Raw genomic sequence first — 19,641 nt, 5'->3', positions numbered from 1 at the left:
AGCATTGTAAATCAACTATAATTTTAAAAATACATAAAAAATAAATATTAAATAAGAAAAGCTTCCTTGATTCTCCCATCGGAAACTTCTCTCTTTGTGCTAAGCACCTGAAACGCGCTCTCTCTCATTCTCTCTCCCCCCTTCCTCCCTCTTCCACAGAACATGTCTTTAACCCTGAATTACAGGTATCTCTACTTGTCAAGCATGACTTCTCCTACTAGACTAAAACAAATTTGATGAGAAGCACCCTGTCTTGTGTACCTTTGTATCCCAACCATCCCAAGCACAGATCCTTACACACCTGCATGTGTGGTGCATGCACACACACAAACCCAAAATATACAAGCAAAAAAGCATGCTGAAGACTTTCAAGAAACGGTTTTCCCTACAATATTACTGTGTGTGCAGAGAATGAAGAATTAAGATCTGAGAAGCAGCAGGGCGGTAGCCAGCCCCACTCTCAGCCCACAGCTGAATCATGGCAGCATGAAACGCACTCAAGCTTCTGACTGAGGAAGTCTAATTACCACCAGCTAGCCAGTAAGCTGACAGGAACAGCTTCTGCAGAAGCCAAAAAGCCACAAGAACCATCACTTCAAGGCACAGGGGTGGGAATGAGAAAAGCAGGCAGGATGGCATTGCTGGTTTCATTAGATGGTTGGTTTGGAAGCAGGTATTTCACACACCCACACACCACGATGCACACTCATCCTCTTCCCATTTTCTTTTTCATGAAGCCCAGATACTAACCTGGGTTCTAAAGTTTCACCAAAAATGAGTAAGCCTGTGCGACAGCCATAACATCGAGTCTCAAAAGGGACGTGTAACTTGTTATGCGCAACTGGCTCAATGGTCCTATTGGAACTGCACCAGGAGGTCTGCTAAGAACAGAGTATTAAACAGAGCAGAGACTAGGGATATAATGTGAGAAACTGATACCAGGTGAGAACGGTGCAAAAGGGCCCTATTCCAACCCTTGTTGATATACTTTTTGAGAAAAGGAGTTTCAACAAACCTGTTACCCTGTTACCAGGTGCCATTTCAAAAGCAATGAAATCTCATGAAATGAGAACTTTGTGGTTCACTCTGAATACAGGAGTTGCCGTTAAAGACCACGTAAAACAAAGAGGTTGACATGCCTCATGCTCTCCTAGCAGGAAGTATAGGAGTTATTTACTTTTTTTGCCTGTCCCTCACATTGATCCAGCCCTTGTTTGGAACGGGACCCAACTAGGATCCATGAGGATGTGGGTTCGATCCCTGGGTTAGGGGGTTAGGGATCCAGCGTTGCCATGAGCTGTGGTATAGGTTACAGACGCGGCTTGGATCCTGTGTGGCTGTGGCTGTGGTGTTGCAGGCTGGCAGATGTAGCCCGGGAATGTCCATATGCCACAGGTGCAGCCCTAAAATGCACAAAAAAAAAAAAAGAAAAAAGATGCCCACTCTTGGTTTTCCTCCTCTTCTTCTCATGTTCCCTCATCTTTGCAGACCCCTCTTTCTCTCTCCACTCTTCTATTTCAGTGGTCCCCAGGTCTCTAGACTCAGCTGTCATTGCATCTCATGCCACAGACTCTGCCATTTCAGACCTTACTACTATTCAACCCCAAACTAAAATCAAAGTCTTAGGTCACTAAAATCTCTATCTGCAAATGAGCATCATGTACCCAACTGTCCCCAACTTACTATCAACTGCACAGGCACGAGCTGAATTCACATTCTTCATCTCTACGAAGAGAGAATCAATGTTGGTCCCCCAAAGGTGTCCATGTCCCAATGCCCAGATAATATTGCCTTACAAGGCAAAGGGGGATTGGGGAGATGTGATCTGGTTGAGAATCCTGAGGTTATCTGGGTAGGCTCGAAAGAGCCACAAAGGTGCTGACAAGAGCAAGGCACAAGAGTCAATGCTGAGTGAGTTAATGTGGCAAAGGCGTGATTGGCCACTGATGATTTTGAAGACAGAAGGGCGCCATGAAGCGAAGACTGTACCCAGCCTCCAGGAGCTGCAAGAAGCAAGGAAGGATTCTTTCCTAGAATGTATGGAGGAAGCAAAGCCAGGTTGACATCTTGATTTTAACCCAATGAAACCCATTTCAGACTTCTGACCACCATTGTAAGATAACAATTTGTACTATTGCAAAGCAGTACTTTTGTGGTCATTTGTTACAGCAGCCATAAGATACTCATGTCACCAATTCTCTTCTCACTCTATGGTACCACCCAGAAGCATCCTTAGACTCATCAATCGCTCTTGCACATGACTTGCCAAGACCTACTGACTCTGCCTTGTAAACTCTTCCTGTTCCCTCCCAACCATCTGTTCTCATCTCCCATGGGTACAGGCTGAGATAGATCTGTATCCTGGAGTCTTCACCAGTCCCCTGAATCTACTTAGGCCACTCTCTCCCCAACCCCAACCTGAGCAAGTTCAGTCTTCAAAATGTCCCTAGAGCATCTTTACAAGGCACAAATCTGATCAAGTCTCAAGCCAAATGGCTCATCACTGACACCCCTTCTAACTACCCGATTTTTTTTTTTTTAATCAGGAATGGATGTTGGACTTTGTCACATGTTTTTCCTGCATCTGTTGAGATGATCATGTGGTTTTTGACTTTTCCTTTTTCTTTTTCTTTTTTTTTATTTTATTTTTATTTTTTTGGCTTTTTTTTTTTTTTTTTTTTTTTTGCTATTTCTTTGGGCCGCTCCCACGGCATATGGAGGTTCCCAGGCTAGGGGTCGAATCAGAGCTGTAGCCACCTGCCTACGCCAGAGCCACAGCAACACGGGATCCGAGCCGTGTCTGCAACCTACACCACAGCTCACGGCAATGCCGGATCGTTAACCCACTGAGCAAGGCCAGGGACCAAACCGGCAACCTCATGGTTCCTAGTCGGATTCGTTAACCACTGCGCCACGACGGGAACTCCCTAACTACCCGATTTTAATCTCTGTCCTCTGTTTAAACTTTGTGCACCATGCAACATTCCATTCGCACTTGGGACTTCATCTTTACCCTGAGTTCCCTCACTGCTTGGCTAAGTGGTAAACTCCCCCATAGCTTTCAATCCTGAGCCAAATGTGCTGGCAAGCCCTTGACCGTGACCTCCTTGAAGGCTGGGACCTCTCTCCATCTCTTTGTCAGTGCCTAGCTCAGCCCTCACTCTGAACAAGTAGGAAGGACAAGGCTTCTATTCTCATGACCTCTGACATAGGCCTTCCCTATCTTTCTCCTAGCTCTCACTCAAATCAGGGTTTGGAATTACGTTGAGAATGAACTCAGCAGGACACCGTGCCCCCACACCCCCTGTATTCCCAATGAGCAGGTGCTACATTTGAGAGGTGATATGAGAACAACCCAGCCTGGCATCATGGCCACTTCTTCCAGTGCTAAGAACTTCACCTTAGAAGATACATTTAGGACAAGAGACATCTGTCAGCCTCAATTCTGCTACCAAGCTATCCTTACGCCAGCTGTACATTTTCCTTCCTTGGTTATAAAGAATTCCACTTTCATTCAGTTTGCAGCATAGATAAGTTTTTATACTTTCAAATAATTTTCATTCCTTTTCTCTGGCCCGCATCCAATTTCCCCATATAAGGTTCAAAATAGGGAAATGAAAATTAGACTCTAATATGGATTTTATCAATGTCTAACACTGTTAGGGAATTATTTCACGATTCTTATGTGCTATATTCTGGTTAATACAACCCAGATCATGTTCGCCTTTTTGATAATCGTCCTATATTGCCGACTCACTTCCCTGAGTAACAGGGTAAGAATGACTTTTTACCTGCAGAATACTTGTATTTCAATTCCATTCTTTATGATGGCTAGGGTAATTTATCAGTTTCTTTTTCTAGAATAATAAAAATACTTACATCTTTGCAAAGAACTGTCTGAAGCACTGACAGTATAGTTCATTTTGACGTGACGTTCCACTCTATAACTGGGACCATTTGACTCAAATGAGAGCCTCACCAAGTTCTCTAGCAGTTTCCTTCGCTTTTAAATATGGGCTGTATGTTTATGTGGATAACAGCTTAATTCAAAGTAAAAATAAATACACATCTTCTTTAACTATCAGCTGATACGACTTCATTTTAGAAGCCATAATCACAGAAATAACGATATGGACAGACCATGCGGAAATGGTTTTAGGAGTTATCCTCTGATTTTGTTAATCTGTTTATTTTTCTCATTTAAGTCTACAATGAGAAAGACAGAGTTGAGAGAAGTGGATTCCTTCTAAGTTAATCCACCCTTCTGATAAAGTAATGAAAACAAAGGTGCAAATTATGTTTTATGTTTTGGAAGTGAAATGGGATAAGATAAATTTTAAAAAAAGGTAATTTCTAATTGGCTCCTGGAAAAAATTATCAATCCAGTCTAAGTATGTTTCTATTAACTTAACTACATTAAGTACATTTCACTTTCTCACAATGACCTCATAAAATTGAACCAGGCGCATCAGAAAAACATTTTTGACATCCTATAAAGGCAGATTCAATATTGTCTCATTAAAAACAAAACATGGAATGTGAGTGGATTTGGAGTGGAAAAATCTGGATCCCAGCCTTAGTTCCTTTGCTCACTATCAGATCAAAAGAGTCACTGTACCCTTCTGGAGCTCTACTGCTTTTATTCGATAATAATAATCAATAATCAAACTAATGCTTAAACTTTGTCGTCTTTCCTCTGCTGTGAGACTATGGCTGAGGAATCCACATAACACTTAAAAGTATAAAGAATAAGATCAAAACACGAACCCGTGATAGGAACCAGTATCATCGATACAACAGTGCCTAGTACTCTGATGCAAGGAAAATGAGGATTTATTTATTATAACGCACTTAGATAAAAGCACACTGCTGAGCTCTCCAAAAATGAAGGAAGTGAATGAAAGATGGAATCCACAAACTAAAATCAGGATGGTAAGGAAAGCCTGAAGCTGAGGCTTCCCTGAGGACAGATGACTGAAACCAGGTACCTATGGCCTTGGCCATTAATGGGAGAGAGAAGGTTGATACCCCTGAGGTTCCTAAACTCAGCGTGTATTGGAAGGAGCCCACTCTCAGTGAAAGTAAACCCTGTTCCCTCTGCAGAGGAAATAGGAAGCCTATCTGTCCCTGCACTCCCAGGATTTTAAAAACTAATAATAGGGAGTTCCTGTTGTGGTGTAGCGGAAACAAATCCAACTAGTATCCAAGAGGATGCAGGTTTGATCCCTGGCCTCGTTCAGTGGGTCGGGGATCTACAATTGCTGTGAGCTGTGGTGTAGGTCACAGATGTGGCTCGGATCCTGCATTGCTGAGGCAGGATGTAGGCCGGTGGCTACAGCTCTGATTCGACCCCTAGCCTGGGAACTTCAATATGCCATGGGTGCGGCCTCAAAAAAAAAAAAAGCAAAATAATAATAATAATAACAATAATAATAATAAAGCTAATAAATTTCCCCCTTAGAATCTACAATAGGAGACCAGATGTCACTTGAATGTGGACTTCAAATCTACACTTCAGAAAACCCCAGGCCAAATAATTACATAAAAGCTCTCCTACGTCGGCAGTACTCCTGGATGCCCAGCTGAAATATAGGCAGGTCTCCTCTGGAGAAACAGCAGCTCAATGTCTTAGGCATCTCAGGCTTGCAATAAAAATACCATAGACTGGGTAGCTTCAACAAGAGCCATCCAGTTCTCCTAAGTCTAGAAGCGGGAACTCTGAGATCAGGGTATCAGCATGGCCAAGTTCTGGTGAGAGCTCCCCTTCGAGCTTGCAGAGGGTCACTTTCTCATTGTGTTCTCACATGGTGGGAAGATAGACAGAGATTTCCTTCTTCCTCTTCTTATAAAACCACAGCCTTATGGGATTAGGGACCCAGCCTTACAATCTAACTTCACCTCAATTTCCTCCTAAAGATCCCATCTTCAGATATGTAGTCACACAGGGAGTTAAAGTTGCAACATATGAATTTGGAGGCAGACACAACACCTTAATATAGGCGCCTTGTAATTCCCACGGATTAAATTCAGGCAAAGATGAGCTCATAATCAAATGCTACAAACGGAAGGCCAGGAAGCAAATCACCACAGGTGAGGGTAAGAAGCCCCAGCAAACCGAAGATTCGAAGCCTCAATGACCTCAAAGATTAGCATTATCTGATGTAGAATATAAAATATTTGTGTTCCAAACAATTAAAGAAGTGAAAAAGAAAACATCTTTAATGTGCAAAAAAATGAGACTATCAAAAAACATTCAGGGTCAGAAGATAACAAAATAGATGTTTTGGAAAAAAAAAAAAATTAGGAGTTCCTGTCATGGCTCAGTGGAAATGAATCTGACTAGTATCCTTGAGGATGCAGGTTCAATCCCTGGCCTCGCTCAGCAGGTTAAGGATCCAGCAGTGCCATGAGCTGTGGTGTAGGTTGCAGACACACCTCAGATCCCATGTTGCTATGGTGTAGGCAGGTGGCCACAGCTCCGATTCGACCCCTAGCCTGGGAACTTCCATATGCCGCAAGTGCAACCCTAAAAAGACAAAAAAAAAAAAAGATTGAAATTAAAGCTGAACAATAGGTTAACACCACAAACTTGAACATACCTGAAAAAAAAAAATCCTCAGTGAACTAGAAGACAGGCTTTACAAAATATAATGCAGATTACAGAATAAAGCAACAGAGAAAATGGAAAATGTGAAAGTGGCTGTGAAAAATAGACAAAAGAAAATGACAAGAAACGTATTACAATTAAAGTTTTCTTTATCAGTAGATACCATAAGGAAAGTAAAGGGCTAATCCACAAATGCAGTCGAAGTAACACCCCAAAAGGATGTTATACAGAATATATTAAAATGCTTTTAAATCAAAAGATCAAGACAGCCCAACTGAGGAATAGGCAAATGTCAGAAACATATTTCAAAGAAGAGGAAGCATAAATGCCCGATAAGCTTATGAAGAGATGCTCAAATATCCAGAGAAATTTAAACCACGAGATACCATTTGACTGCTAAGACTCGGAAGAAATTTAAAAACTCGTCGTTTCCAAATGTGGATAAGAACTCCAAGCATTGAGAACTGGTAGAAAATTAGTCTAATCACTGTAACAACTTTAGAAAATAATTTAGCATCTTATTTGAAGATGCACACATCCACGGATGAATCATTTCAATGATTAAATATATTCCCCAGAGAAACATATGTACATATGCATCAGAGACCTGAGAAAGGTCAAAGGTCATGACAGCACTGTTTACAGCAGCAAAAAAAAAAAAAAAAAATCCTGTCCATCAACAGATCATTAAAAGCTTTTGGAAGAGTTTATATTTCACAACAGTGAAAAAAGAAGAGTTTGTATTTCACAACAGTGAAAATTAATGAAGTGTGGCTTCACTAATCCCCATCTCAGGAAAACAACGTTGAGTTTAAAAAACAAAAAAAACAAAATAGAGTATCACTTTATATAAACTTCAAAAACATATAAAACAGTATGTTGTCTAGAGACACATACACATACAGAAAAAACCTAAGAGCACAATGATCAAAGGAAAGACGGAGGGGAGAGGATAAAATGGGAGAAGGGCATGGATGGAACTGGAGACTCTCATACTAAGTGAAGAAAGTCAGAAGGAGAAAGACAAGTACCGTATGATATCACTTATATCTGGAATCTAATATACGGCACAAAAAAAAAAACCCTTTCCACTGAAAAGAAACCCATGGACTTAGAGAAGAGACCAGTGGTTGCCGAGGGGGAGGGGGAGGGAGTGGGATGGACTGGGAGTCTGGGATTAACAGATGGAGATGGGTCTGTTACTTGGAATAGGTAAGCCATGAGCTCCTGCTGTGCAGCACTGGGAACTCTATCTAGTCACTTATGATGGAGCATGATCCTGTGAGAAAAAGAATGTATACATCTATGTGTGACTGGGTCATTGTGGTGCACAGTAGAAAATTGGCAAAACACTATAAACCAACTATAATGGAAAAAATAAAAATCATGGAAAAAAAAAACTGGAGAAGGGGACACAGGAGGCATGTGGTTTATGTCTAGTGTTCTATTTCTTAAGCTGGGGGACACACACAGCTGCTGTTTTACTATTCCTTACAATGTAAATATACGTTATGTATTTTTCATGATATGTATAAACTATTTCATTAAAATTCCTAAAAAAGCACTGCAGAAGAGCATGAGCAGCAAACACTGAGCAAAACTGGGGACTCAGCCAGGTATGTCTTTGATTCCTTCCCTCCTGCATCTTCTCTTACCCTCAAAGGCACATCTTGTAGTCCTGCCCACAAGTCCTGCCAAGGGATAATCAAGCTTTGGGCTAACAGAATTTGAGGGAGGACTTCCCAGGGAAGCTTTGAAGTCGAAACACCAGCTTTGGCTTTGAAGCCCTCCCAATAACCCCCACATGTGCAGGTGTCACCTTCTCCAGGTAGCACCCCCCTCCCCACCAATCCCCCGACATGGCTCCTCAATGGGGGTGGCAGGCGCAGCCTGCAGACCCCTTCAAAAAGCCTCCTGGAGCCTGTTCTAGACTAATTACTCCTAATTATCACAATGCTCTGTATGCATTTTTCACGGTGGATGGCCGGCAAATTTTTAATCATTCATCTTAGTGGGGGAAAAAAAAAATCATTTGAACATCTTTTGGACTAGACAGGAAATGTGAAAGGAATCCAAGAAAAAGTGCCAGTACAACTTCTTGTAATTAGATATCTATTTGAATGTTCATGACTGCCAGTTTTTGCTGACTTAAGGGGAGTGTCAAAAGTCCTGTTTTCTTATGTCATCTGTAGAGTTTTCATTTAGCAGCATGTTGCGTGAACTTAATAAGGCACATCTTTATCTCTATTGAGGCCAGATCTGACTGTACTACTGTGTTCTCTTGAACTCAGTTGATGGTGACATAAGCTTAGGAATTTCCACGGCATATATTTTTTGGTTTACTATTGCTTCTCTCATCTATCATGTTAGGAATATGTATTTGTTTAATTTAAAAAATAAAGGTTCAGCGACTTCTAGATTTAAGACTTTTCTGGCTGTATGCCAGCAGATTCACGTTTCCGCAAATATTCAGTCCTTATAACTGAGTATATTTGCAGTAACTTCAAATCTTGAGTCTCTAGGACAAGTAAAATGTGTGATTAAGTAACTTATGGGAACATTCATGTGTTTTTGTTGTTGTTTGTCTTTTGCTTTTTAGGGCTGTACCCACGATATATGGAAGTTCCCAGGCTAGGGGGCAAATCAGAGCTGTAGCTGTCAACCTACACCACAGCCCCAGCAATGCGGGATCTGAGCTGTGTCTGCAACCTACAGGATAGCTCATGGCAACGCTGGATCCTTAACTCACTGGACGAGGCCTGGGATCAAATTCTCATTCTCATGGATACTGGTTGGGTTCATTACCACTGAGCATGATGGGAACTCCTCATTCATGTAGTTTTATGCATAGGTGATCAAAAATACTATCACCGTTTTAATAAAACACACACACACACACACACACACACACACAGACAAAACAAAATCCTAGGGCTAGGCTATTTGATTTACTCCTGATGAACTCATAAATAATAGGACATCAACACATCTACTAGAATGTGATTTAAGTTAATCCCGCAAATTAGTTTGGTTGGATTTTTTTAATTTTTACATCAGTATGCAAAAGTTATTGCTATAGATTTTTCTACACTGAAAAATGCCATCTTAATGGAACATATTATAGAAAGAAGGAAGGGAAGGAGGGAAAAAAGGAAGGAATTAGATTTTTGCTAAAACAGCCTACAAAATTCAACAAAGCCAACTTCAAGCGAATTGATATTTGCCAGATTACTATCCTTTTCTGCAGAGGAAAGGTCCCCAAAATGCTGCTGTTTATCATAAACTCTCCTAAAGTCAAATTTAGATCTGCTAAAGTCAACAATCCTTCGGCAGCCTAAAAATCAATTTCAAGCAGAAGTCGCTAATAACTATTCCTTTGCCTGATACCCACACAAAAACAATTTCACAAATTGTCAAAGTTCAACTTAATATTCTCTACCACTGAAGTTCTCAAGAATATTAGTAACATTCATAATTACTCAGTAACAATATGTGACCAGTGTTTCCATACATTAATGGAATAAACACCAACTGACTGCAAGACCTGCTAGCATAAATGGTTTAAAATTTTGGTTGGACGTTGTTTTCCCGGGAGAGCAGCAGTCTAGGATCTGGTAAAGATTGCTTCCTGAAGTGACTTCCTCATCTATTTACCTTCCTGCAGGTGGTGTGGACCGACTGTTTCACGGACAACCAAGGGATGCTACTGTTCTGCCCTGAATGCATCTGCAGGTCTGCGGCCTTTGAAAGGACCAAAATGAAGAAACGCTTCTATAGCCTTAGCTACTGATGAGATCAGAAACACAATTATTTGGGGATGCGGTGAGCAGAGAGATAGCAGGTCTGGGACACTGCTGTAGGAGGGTCCCCCGCCCCCCCCAGGTCCCTGAAGCAGCTGCAAAGTCCCCATCTTCCTCCTCTTGGTTACCCTGCCTGTAGTGAAAGCCTTAAAATAAATTTGGCAAATAAAGAAACGTCTCTTTCCTTTTAGCAGATGTACTCTATTAGTTGAAGCAACCACAAGGCAGCCCAGATTTAAGGGGAGGAAATAGAGTCCCTTAATTTATTTCTTTTTTTTAAAAGCAGCACTTCTGGAGTTCCCCCTGTGGTGCAATGGGATCAGCAGCGACTTGGAAGCGCTGGGATGCAGATTCGATCCCTGGCGCGGCACAGTCAGTAAGGATCCTGCATTGCCACAGGTGCAGTTTAAGTCATGACTTCGGCTCGGATCTGATCCCTGGCTCAGGAATTCCGTATGCCATGGGAGGCCAAAAAAAAAAAAAATTCAAAAAAGCAGTGCTTCAAAACCTTCAAAGCTTACCTGGAAGGTGAAGCAAATGGGAAGGAACTATAGAGATTGCTCTGCGATTAGCAATAATCAGAAAGGGAGGGTGGGGGCAGCTGCACCCTCGAGGACTCATTCACATCTGTAATTCTATTGCCTCCCCCAACCCAGCACCCACAGGCACCCCTTTTCAAACAATTTGTCACCCTTACCCCAGGGGGCGATCTTGACTATTCAAAATTCAATTCAGGAGGTCCCGTTGTGGCTCAGTGAGTGAAGAACCCAACTGGTATCCATGAGGATGCAGGTTCGATCTCCGGCTTTACCCCATGGGTTAAGGACCCAGCGATGCCACGAGCTGTGGTGTAGGCTAGCAGCTGCAGCTCTGATTTGACCCCTAACGTGGGAAATTCCATATGCCACAGGTATGGCCCTAAAAGGAAAATAAATAAAATAAAATAAAACTCAATTCCCAGTCAGGATGATCAGTAAATATTAGTTATCGGCATTCCTCCTCCTCTTCCTCTTGACAAATGCATGACCTGCTCTGCACAGAAGTTGGGCAATGGAGTTTAGAAGCCCACTGAAACTAGAAGTTCAGGCAGTTGAATTCATCTGGGGGTTTGGACCACGGTGCAATCCTCTAACCTTCCAGTTCTAGGGAGAACTCTACAAAGGCGGCCAGGAGCTGCAGTTCTCTTACGGAGCCCCATGGGCTCTTGGGTGGGTGAAGGTGTGTGGAATTGCAAAGAAAAGTGGGCGGAAGAAATTCTCAGGACAATAATTTGCCCCTTAAAATAGTTCTCCCTTTGCAACCTTGAAGATGGAATCGAGGGACATAACACAATCCTTAGAAGTGCAAGAGAAAATTTCCACCGTGAATAACTGAATGGCCGTGAGGAAAATAGCAATCGATTCAGATCTACAGAGATCAAGTCCATCTTTCCACATGCACTGCTGCTGGGGCCTGCCTGGTGTAATAGTGCGAATAAAGATTAGTCTACACACACACACACACACACACACACACACACACACACACAAACATCATCCCTCAGAATGGCATTTCCATATAAGGAGAGTTATATTTGTATAAAACAACATGTTTGAAAATTACAGGCAACGTAACCACAGTTCCTGAATTATTCTTTTGTTTGTTTAGAACTTCAGTTCAAAAGGCTAATTAGTATTTTGTGCAAGTCGTAGGAAGAGGGGGCCGACGCAGGACCCACAGTATCTAATCTTTGGCTGATATAGTAGGTGGTTTAAGATGTGCTGGGGGCTATGCGGCCTTCCATTGATTATCTCACTGAATTTGCACCACAACCCTGGGGAATGGGTATAATTATCTTGACTCTACAAATGAAGAGACAAAGGCTAAGAGAATCTACATAATTTCCCACGGTCCCATAGCTATTACCAGAGCCAACATTCAAACCCAGGCCTAAGCCCAAACCCTATACTTTAGGCTATACCCCTGTTTATTGGGAGAGGGTATGTGTGGAGGTCAAGTAAGTGCCCTGCTCCAGGCTCCTTTCAAGAGAACCTGCTCGGTGAGCCTGCCTACCAGACAGTTGCTGGTCCTTTGCATCCAGTGTGGCATTTGTCCAAGATCCCTTCCCAGGGCTTCTCTCCGCCCATCTGAGCAGGATGAGGTCCCAGAATCGGCCTGTTTCCATCAGACCTGGGATTCCTCTAAAGCCGCACAGACACAGAGCGTTTCTGCCCCTGCAGAAAGTTCCATTAAACTGCATCGCCCTAAAGAACAATTTCTGCTTAAAGGGATCATCAGGTGGAAAGCTTCCCAGATCCACAGCGGAGGAAAAAAGGACTTACCTTAGAGGCACTTCGCATTGAAACAGTCGTCTCAGATGAATCTGCAGATACAGCGAAGGTTAGAACAGGGGTCCAGGAGGAAGGCAGCAGGCAGGGATCTCAGGGGCCTCAAAGACACGCTGCCTCTCTGGGGCTGGTCCCACAGCTGGGGAAAGAAAGGGTGTCTTAGGAGTTCCCATCGTGGCTCAGTGGTTAATGAATCTGACTAGGAACCATGGGGTGGCGGGTTCAATCCCTGGCCTCGCTCAGTGCGTTAGGGGTCCGCTGTTGCCGTGAGCTGTGGTGTAGGTCACAGATGTGGCTCAAATCTGATGCTGTTGTGGCGCAGGCCGGCAGCTGTAGCTCTTATTAGACCCCTAGCCTGGGAACCTCCATATGCCTTGGGTGCAGCCTTAGAAAAAAAAAAAAAAGACAATTAAAAAAAAAAAGAAAGAAAGAAAGAAAAGGTATCTTAGAGAGGGGAGTGCTATTAGTGGCTATTAGTGGAACCAACATTCAAACCCAGGCCTAAATCCAACCCTTAGACCTCGGTCATAAAGGGTGTGGCAGGCAGGATTTTCTGTAGCTTTTGAGAACAAAGTAGAACCAGGAGCCACATGAGGTCAAGGTCTAGGGAGAATAGAGTTTTATGGAGGAACTGCCAGGCAGAAAGAGTAAGTTACACTTTTTTCTTTATCGGTTTTTCATACACTCTTCTTTCTCCTTGATTATGTGACTCTGATCTTCTTATTAAAAAAAAAAAACCATATTGGAGTTCCTATTGTCCCTGAGTGGTAACAAACCTGACTAGTATCCATGAGGACACAAGTTCGATCCCTGGCCTTGCTCAGTGGGTTAAGGATCTGGCATTGCTGTGAGCTGTGGTGTAAGCCGGCAGCTGTACCTGTAGTGTAGTGTGATATGAATGTGGTGTAGCTGTAGTGTAGTGTGTTGTAGGCCTGTAGCTGCAGCTGTAGAGTTGACACAAGCCTGGGAACTTCCATATGCCACAGGGGTGGCCCTAAAAAGACAAAAAACAAAACAAAAAACATACTGATCCTTGTTTTCCTGCTCCCTTCCAGTTACCAGAAAAAAATATGCCCGCAATAAATATTTTATTTCTTTTGTCTTAGACTTTTTATGCTCATTAGTCTTCATACAGATTAACTACACATTGAAATATTTTTTGTCTCAAGAAGAATTACTGCTCAATGTATATTTTTTCAATATATATCGTTTTCCTTTTAGGGCCCCACCTGCGGCATATGGGCTTGGGGGTTCCCAGGATTGGGGGTTGAATCAGAGCTGCAGCTGCCGGTCAACATCACAGCCACAGCAAAGACAGATCCAAGCTGTGTCTGCGACCTATGCCGCAGCTTGTGGTGATGCTAGATCCTTAACCCACTGAAGCGGGGCCAGGAATCGAACCTGCATCCTCACGGACCTCATGTTGGGTTCTTAACCCGCTGAACTACAATGGGAACTCCCGACTTACTGTTTTTCGAACATGTATCATGACCCTCAGGAACATTCTTTCACTGGGTCACAGAGTCAGTGGCAAAATGAGGTTTTACTTTTTACTTCCATCAGAGGTAGGCAAATATTGCCTAACGTGAGCTTTCTTGTATAAAATAAAAATAAAACGTGCAACAATCAAATACACTTATAAAATATGTATATACAATTTCCCTTTCTGAAAAGCTATAATCGAGGCAAAGACCGTTTTCTTAAAACAATCAACTTTGGGAGCTACTTGCAATTTAATATCTGTTCTTTACCAGTCAGTAGCCTGCAATTGGAACCTAAGCCGTAACATGAGAAAATGAAAGATCCGTATTGACAATTTTAAATTCGGTAGTTTCAATTCCCAGTTAGGCTCTTATTAACTGGTTCTGTGGATTTCTCATCAAAATGTGTGGCATTAATACATTCATCTAAAAAGGCAACTGAGTATTCCTATAGAGCTTAAAAATACAAACTTCAGAAACACAGATGCTCTACCAATTTCTCACTCCCAGCTAAATCCATCACTGAGCTTTAAAAAGATTTCCCAACTGTCAAGGACAAAAATAAATTAATTAATTAATGGCATTTTCCATCCACATCTGGCTCTCTCCCCATCTCAGGCATGTCAATACAGACATTAAACATCTGGGCAGGGGGAAAGGAGCTCTTTGGGAGATGCTGGCTACCATGACAACCGAGCATCCATCTCTCAAACAGCGTGGTCTCTGCTCATCTACTTTTAACACCACTGCAGGCCTTTCGTTTTTATTCCAAAAGCCGGGAGGAGGTATCATTTAAAGAAAAATCATCATGGTAAATAATATTTATGCATCCTATGTTCCTAGAGCATGTTGCTCTTGCTTCTGTCCTACTTCACAGTGATGGGCAGGACAAATTCTTTCTAGTTGCAGTGAGGCCCTTAAAGTAGTTTGGACTTTATGGCTTTTAGAGGGAGAAGTCCTCTAAAATGACTCACGAGCCAGCTCCTAGTGAAAACGTCCTGATGAAAATGCTGAAAATTACGCACCATTATTTTTCCTATGAAGAAGCCTCCCTTCTGGATGGCCACAATTTTATCAAGATTCTAGATGGGACAGCGTATGGAAAGTAATAATTCTAGCTTCTGTGTACTAATGGTTTCTAGATATTGGGTATGCAATACCCTGGTTAAATTTCATTGTATATTTAACATGAAAACCACATATTAAGATGGTATTATTGACATCTCAGAGTTACAGAAACTAAACTGCAGAGAAAGGTACAAGGACAGCACTCCAAGACTATTCACTGAACACCTGCTAGGTGCTAGGCACCAGGAACGTAATGCTACAAAGCATGATGGCATGTCCCCACTTTCAAGGAGCTAGTCATGCGTGGGCAACGGGCAACAAACAGCTAGTGGGGCCAGTGTCAGAAACAGAATCCAAGTCTGGTGTGGGCACCCAAGATGGCAGGTGAGGAAGCCTCGAACTCACCTCGTCCCAAGGACACACTGATATCATAACTATTTATAGAGAAACTATGTATGATGACAATCTTGCGACTGTTGAGAAGGATTTTCCACCATGGAAGGCAGAGCGGAGGAAGCACAACGATCTAGACAAGAGGATGGCAGCATCGTGTGGGCAGAAGCCACCGCCCCAGGCAGGTGCGCTATAAATGAGAGGCTGATCACCTTTGCAGAGGTTCTCCCCAAGGAGCGAGGGGTCCGAGCCCCACACTGGGCTCATCAGCCTGGAGCTTCCTCCACCAGGAAAACAAGCCCCCAGAACATTAGCTTTGGAGGCCAGTGGGGTCTGATATGAGAAAGACGGAGGGGTCTAGGAAACAGAGACACCACTCCTCAGAATGCGCCCAAACCTCACACACTCTGAGTCCAGCCCAGAGGTGGCGATTTGCAAGGAGCCTGGTCCAGACTCACTGGCTCCCCTTGGAGAGCCTCCTGGAGGGGTAGGAGGCAACTGGGACTCAGCTGGCAGCTGCCATTTTTAGGAGCTCCTTCAACCAGGAGGATACTGGCAATGGCAAGCACCATTGTGGCATCTTCCCACTGATCTATTAGTGCCAGTGAGTGGGTGCCAGCACCAGGCATGCTCAGGGCTAGGCAGCCAGCTACGCTGGGACCTGGCCTCATCCACCACCACATGAGGCGGGGCCTGGCAGTCAACCAGGCCAGGAGTCAAACCTTGTAATCCAAGACACCCAAAGCAGCTGGCTCTGCGGCAAGGGAAGGGCTCATAGAGCCCACACAAAAGCACCCCTAGAGCATATCACTCTGGTAAGCAGAGGGAGGTATGCTGCTGGGCCCCAAATGATGACTCCTACCTAGGGCTTCTCTCTCTGTGCACAAAAGGAAACTCAAAATGGATTAAAGACGTTAATGTTAAGACCTGAAACCATACAACTTCTAGAAGAAAACACAGGCAATATACATTTTTTCATCAGTATTCACTATACATGTGGGTTTTTTTTTTAATATGGCTGCACCTGCGGCATACAGAAGTTCCTAAGGGTTGACTGAAAGCTGCAGCTGCCAGCCTATGCCGCAGCCATGGGAACACCAGATCCAAACCACATCTGTGACCTACCGCACAGCTCATGGCAACACTGGATCCTTAACCCACTGAGCGAGGCCAGGGGTCGAACCCACATGCTCATGGAGACAACGTCAAGTTCTTAACCCACTAAGCCACGATGAAAACTAGCGATATTTTTTTTTTAGATACGTCTCCTTGGGCAGGGGAAACAAAGGCAAAAATGAACAAACGGGACTATGTCAAACAAAAAGGAATCGCACCGGAAACTAAATTAAATGACTAGGCGGCCAACTGAATGGGGGAAGATATTTGCAAATAACATCTGTAACAAGGGGTTAATAGCCAAACCAAGCAAAGAACTTACTTCATTCAACATGAAAAAAAAAATAAAATCAAATAAAAACCCAGACAACTGGATTTAAAAAATGGACAGAGGACCTGAATGGACATTTTCCCAAAGAAGACCTACAGATGGCCAACTGCACATGAGAAGATGCTGAGTGAGCACCACTGGACATCAGGGAAACACAGATCAAAACCACAATGAGGTGTTCCCCCTGTGGCTCAGTGGTAATGAACCTGACTGGTATCCATGAGGATGCAGGTTTGATCCCTGGCCTTGCTCAGTGGGTTAAGGTTTTGGCATTGCCATGAGCTGTGGTGTAGGTTGCAGAAGCAGCGTGGATCCCGTGTGGCTGTGGCTGTAGCAGAGGCTGGCAGCTGCAGCTCCCATTCAACCTCTAGTCTGGGAACGTCCATGTGCTACACAGGCAGCCTTAAAAAAAAAAAAAAAAGAGAGAGACCACAATGAGGTATCACCTCCCACCTGTCAAAACGGCTATTACGAGAAGACAACAAGTCTTGCAGAAGATGCAGAGAAAAGGAAACCCTACACTGTTGATACAAATACAAAATGGTACAGGCCCTATGGATAACAGCACGGAGGTTCCCCAGAAAAACCCAGATTGTTGGTTATGGGGGTCTCCCCAGCTCCATTCACACTGGTAGCCTGAAGTCAGCCACGCTTGGCAAAAGGCTAAAAACCAGGCCTCTTTTCTCCCTGAGAGCCAAAATACTCTCAGAGCACTTTCTTCCTAAAAATAGACCCTAGAAAACAGGCTTCTTGAAGGCAAAACTGTTTGTTTTGATCACTGCTTTCTCTGCAAGACCTACAGAGCTTGGCACATTGTAGAGGATGAATATTTATTCAAAGAATTAATATTCTGTCATATCTCCTATGGTCCAGCAGACTGGAAGAGCGCCCGAACTTCAACGCTTCATTTTCAGAACGTGTATCAACACCTTCTGCGGTTCCGAAAGGCTGGCCCTCTCCCGAGCCTACTTCAACTGCTCATAAAGGGGTCTCTCTCCCTGGTCAGTGAGCAGAAGGTCCAAAGTTCGCCAGTGACCTTAGTGTTTGGTAATATCTCCAACTGAAAAAAGGACAAACAGTAAATGGCAAAAAGCACGACACAGCTAGTTTTCACTTTGGTTTTAACTTGTTAAAACAAATATTAAACTGCGGGTGACACTGTGGGCTATACATAAAATGGTAGGAAAAGGTTTGGGGTCCTTTAAAATACACTATTTAGGGAGTTCCCTGGTGGCCTAGTTGGTTAAGGATCCACCATTGTCACTGTAGTGGCATGGGTTCGATCCCTGGCTGGTCCAGGAACTTCTGCATGCCATGTGTGCTGCCAAATATATATACATAAATATATATTATATAACACATATATTATTTATATATTATAATATACATTTATAAATAATATGTATGTTATATATATTATATTGTAAATAAATATAATGTATATATTATGTATATATAATAAATATAATATATTACATATAAATATATAATAAATATGTATTATATATGTATTTGTATGAGATATATAAAATATATATTTATGTTTTATAATAAATACATGTTTATGTATTATAATAGACACACAAATATGTTATAAATATATTTTATATAATATTTATTATATATAATATTATATTACACATTACAATATTATATATATGTATAAATATACATATAAAGCTTAGAATGTGAAACCACTTTTTCTAAACTTCAAGGAATAGTTTAAAGGGAGGCTCTGAAGGCAATGCCAATTTGACAAGGACCCAAAGAGTTAAATAGTATTCTTTCACTTATTCTAAAGAGAGCTCTAGTGGTTAAGCAGTATGTTTCCATCAGAAAGAACACTGCTGACCCACTTAAAAGTGTTAATAGGATCTTAACTAGAGTTAAGTGAAAATAGCTGAGGGTTAGTGAGCCTGCTGAATGCTGTGGGGGCAGGCAGTCTCTGACAGATAATAGACTCGAAGTATTGGATTCACTGGGCCGAGAATCTGTCACTTGGACTTATTGTACAAAGAGGTTCATACTTCATAGATAATACTTTCTAATTTTCCTTACACAGGAGTTACCAATCTATCCCCAATAACTCATTCATAACTGTGTGGCTAATTAGTAAAAAGTTCCTTATAATTTTCCTTATTCTCAACCATTATCAGTGATCACAAGTTAATACATCCTGGGCAGCAAAGCTACCAAAAGGCTGGTCTGGCCACAGAGGGAGCCTGGCCTAATATATATCTAATGCTATTTGCTTGTTTGTGTTTTAATGATTTTTATTTTTTCCATTATACTTGGTTGACAGCGTTCTGTCAATTTTCTACTGTACAGCAAAGTGACCCAGTCACACATACACACATACATCCTTTTCCTCCGACTATCCTCCATCAGGCTCCATCATAAGTTCCCAGGGCTATACAGCAGGATCTCATGGCTCATCCATTCCAAATGCAATTGTTTGCATCTATTAACCCCAAGCTCCCAGCCCATCCTGCTCCCTCCCCCTCGGCAACCACAAGTC

The 19,641-nt window shown here is 42.5% G+C and overlaps 1 protein-coding gene across 33 annotated transcripts in view; it reads right to left on the bottom strand.

The window, feature by feature from the left end:
- ENOX1 (ecto-NOX disulfide-thiol exchanger 1) overlaps window positions 1-19,641 on the bottom strand; it is a 658,487-nt gene that overhangs the window by 435,220 nt on the left and 203,626 nt on the right. For 30 of the 33 annotated variants that reach the window (XR_014819514.1, XR_014819513.1, XR_014819515.1 and 27 more), the window contains one exon: window positions 12,729-12,873. The exons of the other annotated variants lie outside the window; for them this stretch is intronic. The gene's annotated coding sequence lies outside the window, so the exon portion shown is untranslated. The remainder of the gene's footprint in view (window positions 1-12,728; window positions 12,874-19,641) is intronic. 33 annotated transcript variants of the gene reach the window in all.

This window comes from Sus scrofa, chromosome 11 (genome assembly GCF_054392235.1).
Source record: "Sus scrofa isolate SSC_HxYL_T2T_F1_AM1 chromosome 11, Sscrofa_HxYL_maternal_Yorkshire_Landrace_v2.0, whole genome shotgun sequence".
NCBI classification, from domain to species: Eukaryota; Metazoa; Chordata; class Mammalia; order Artiodactyla; family Suidae; genus Sus; species Sus scrofa.
This window is presented reverse-complemented; position numbering and strand designations above follow the sequence as displayed.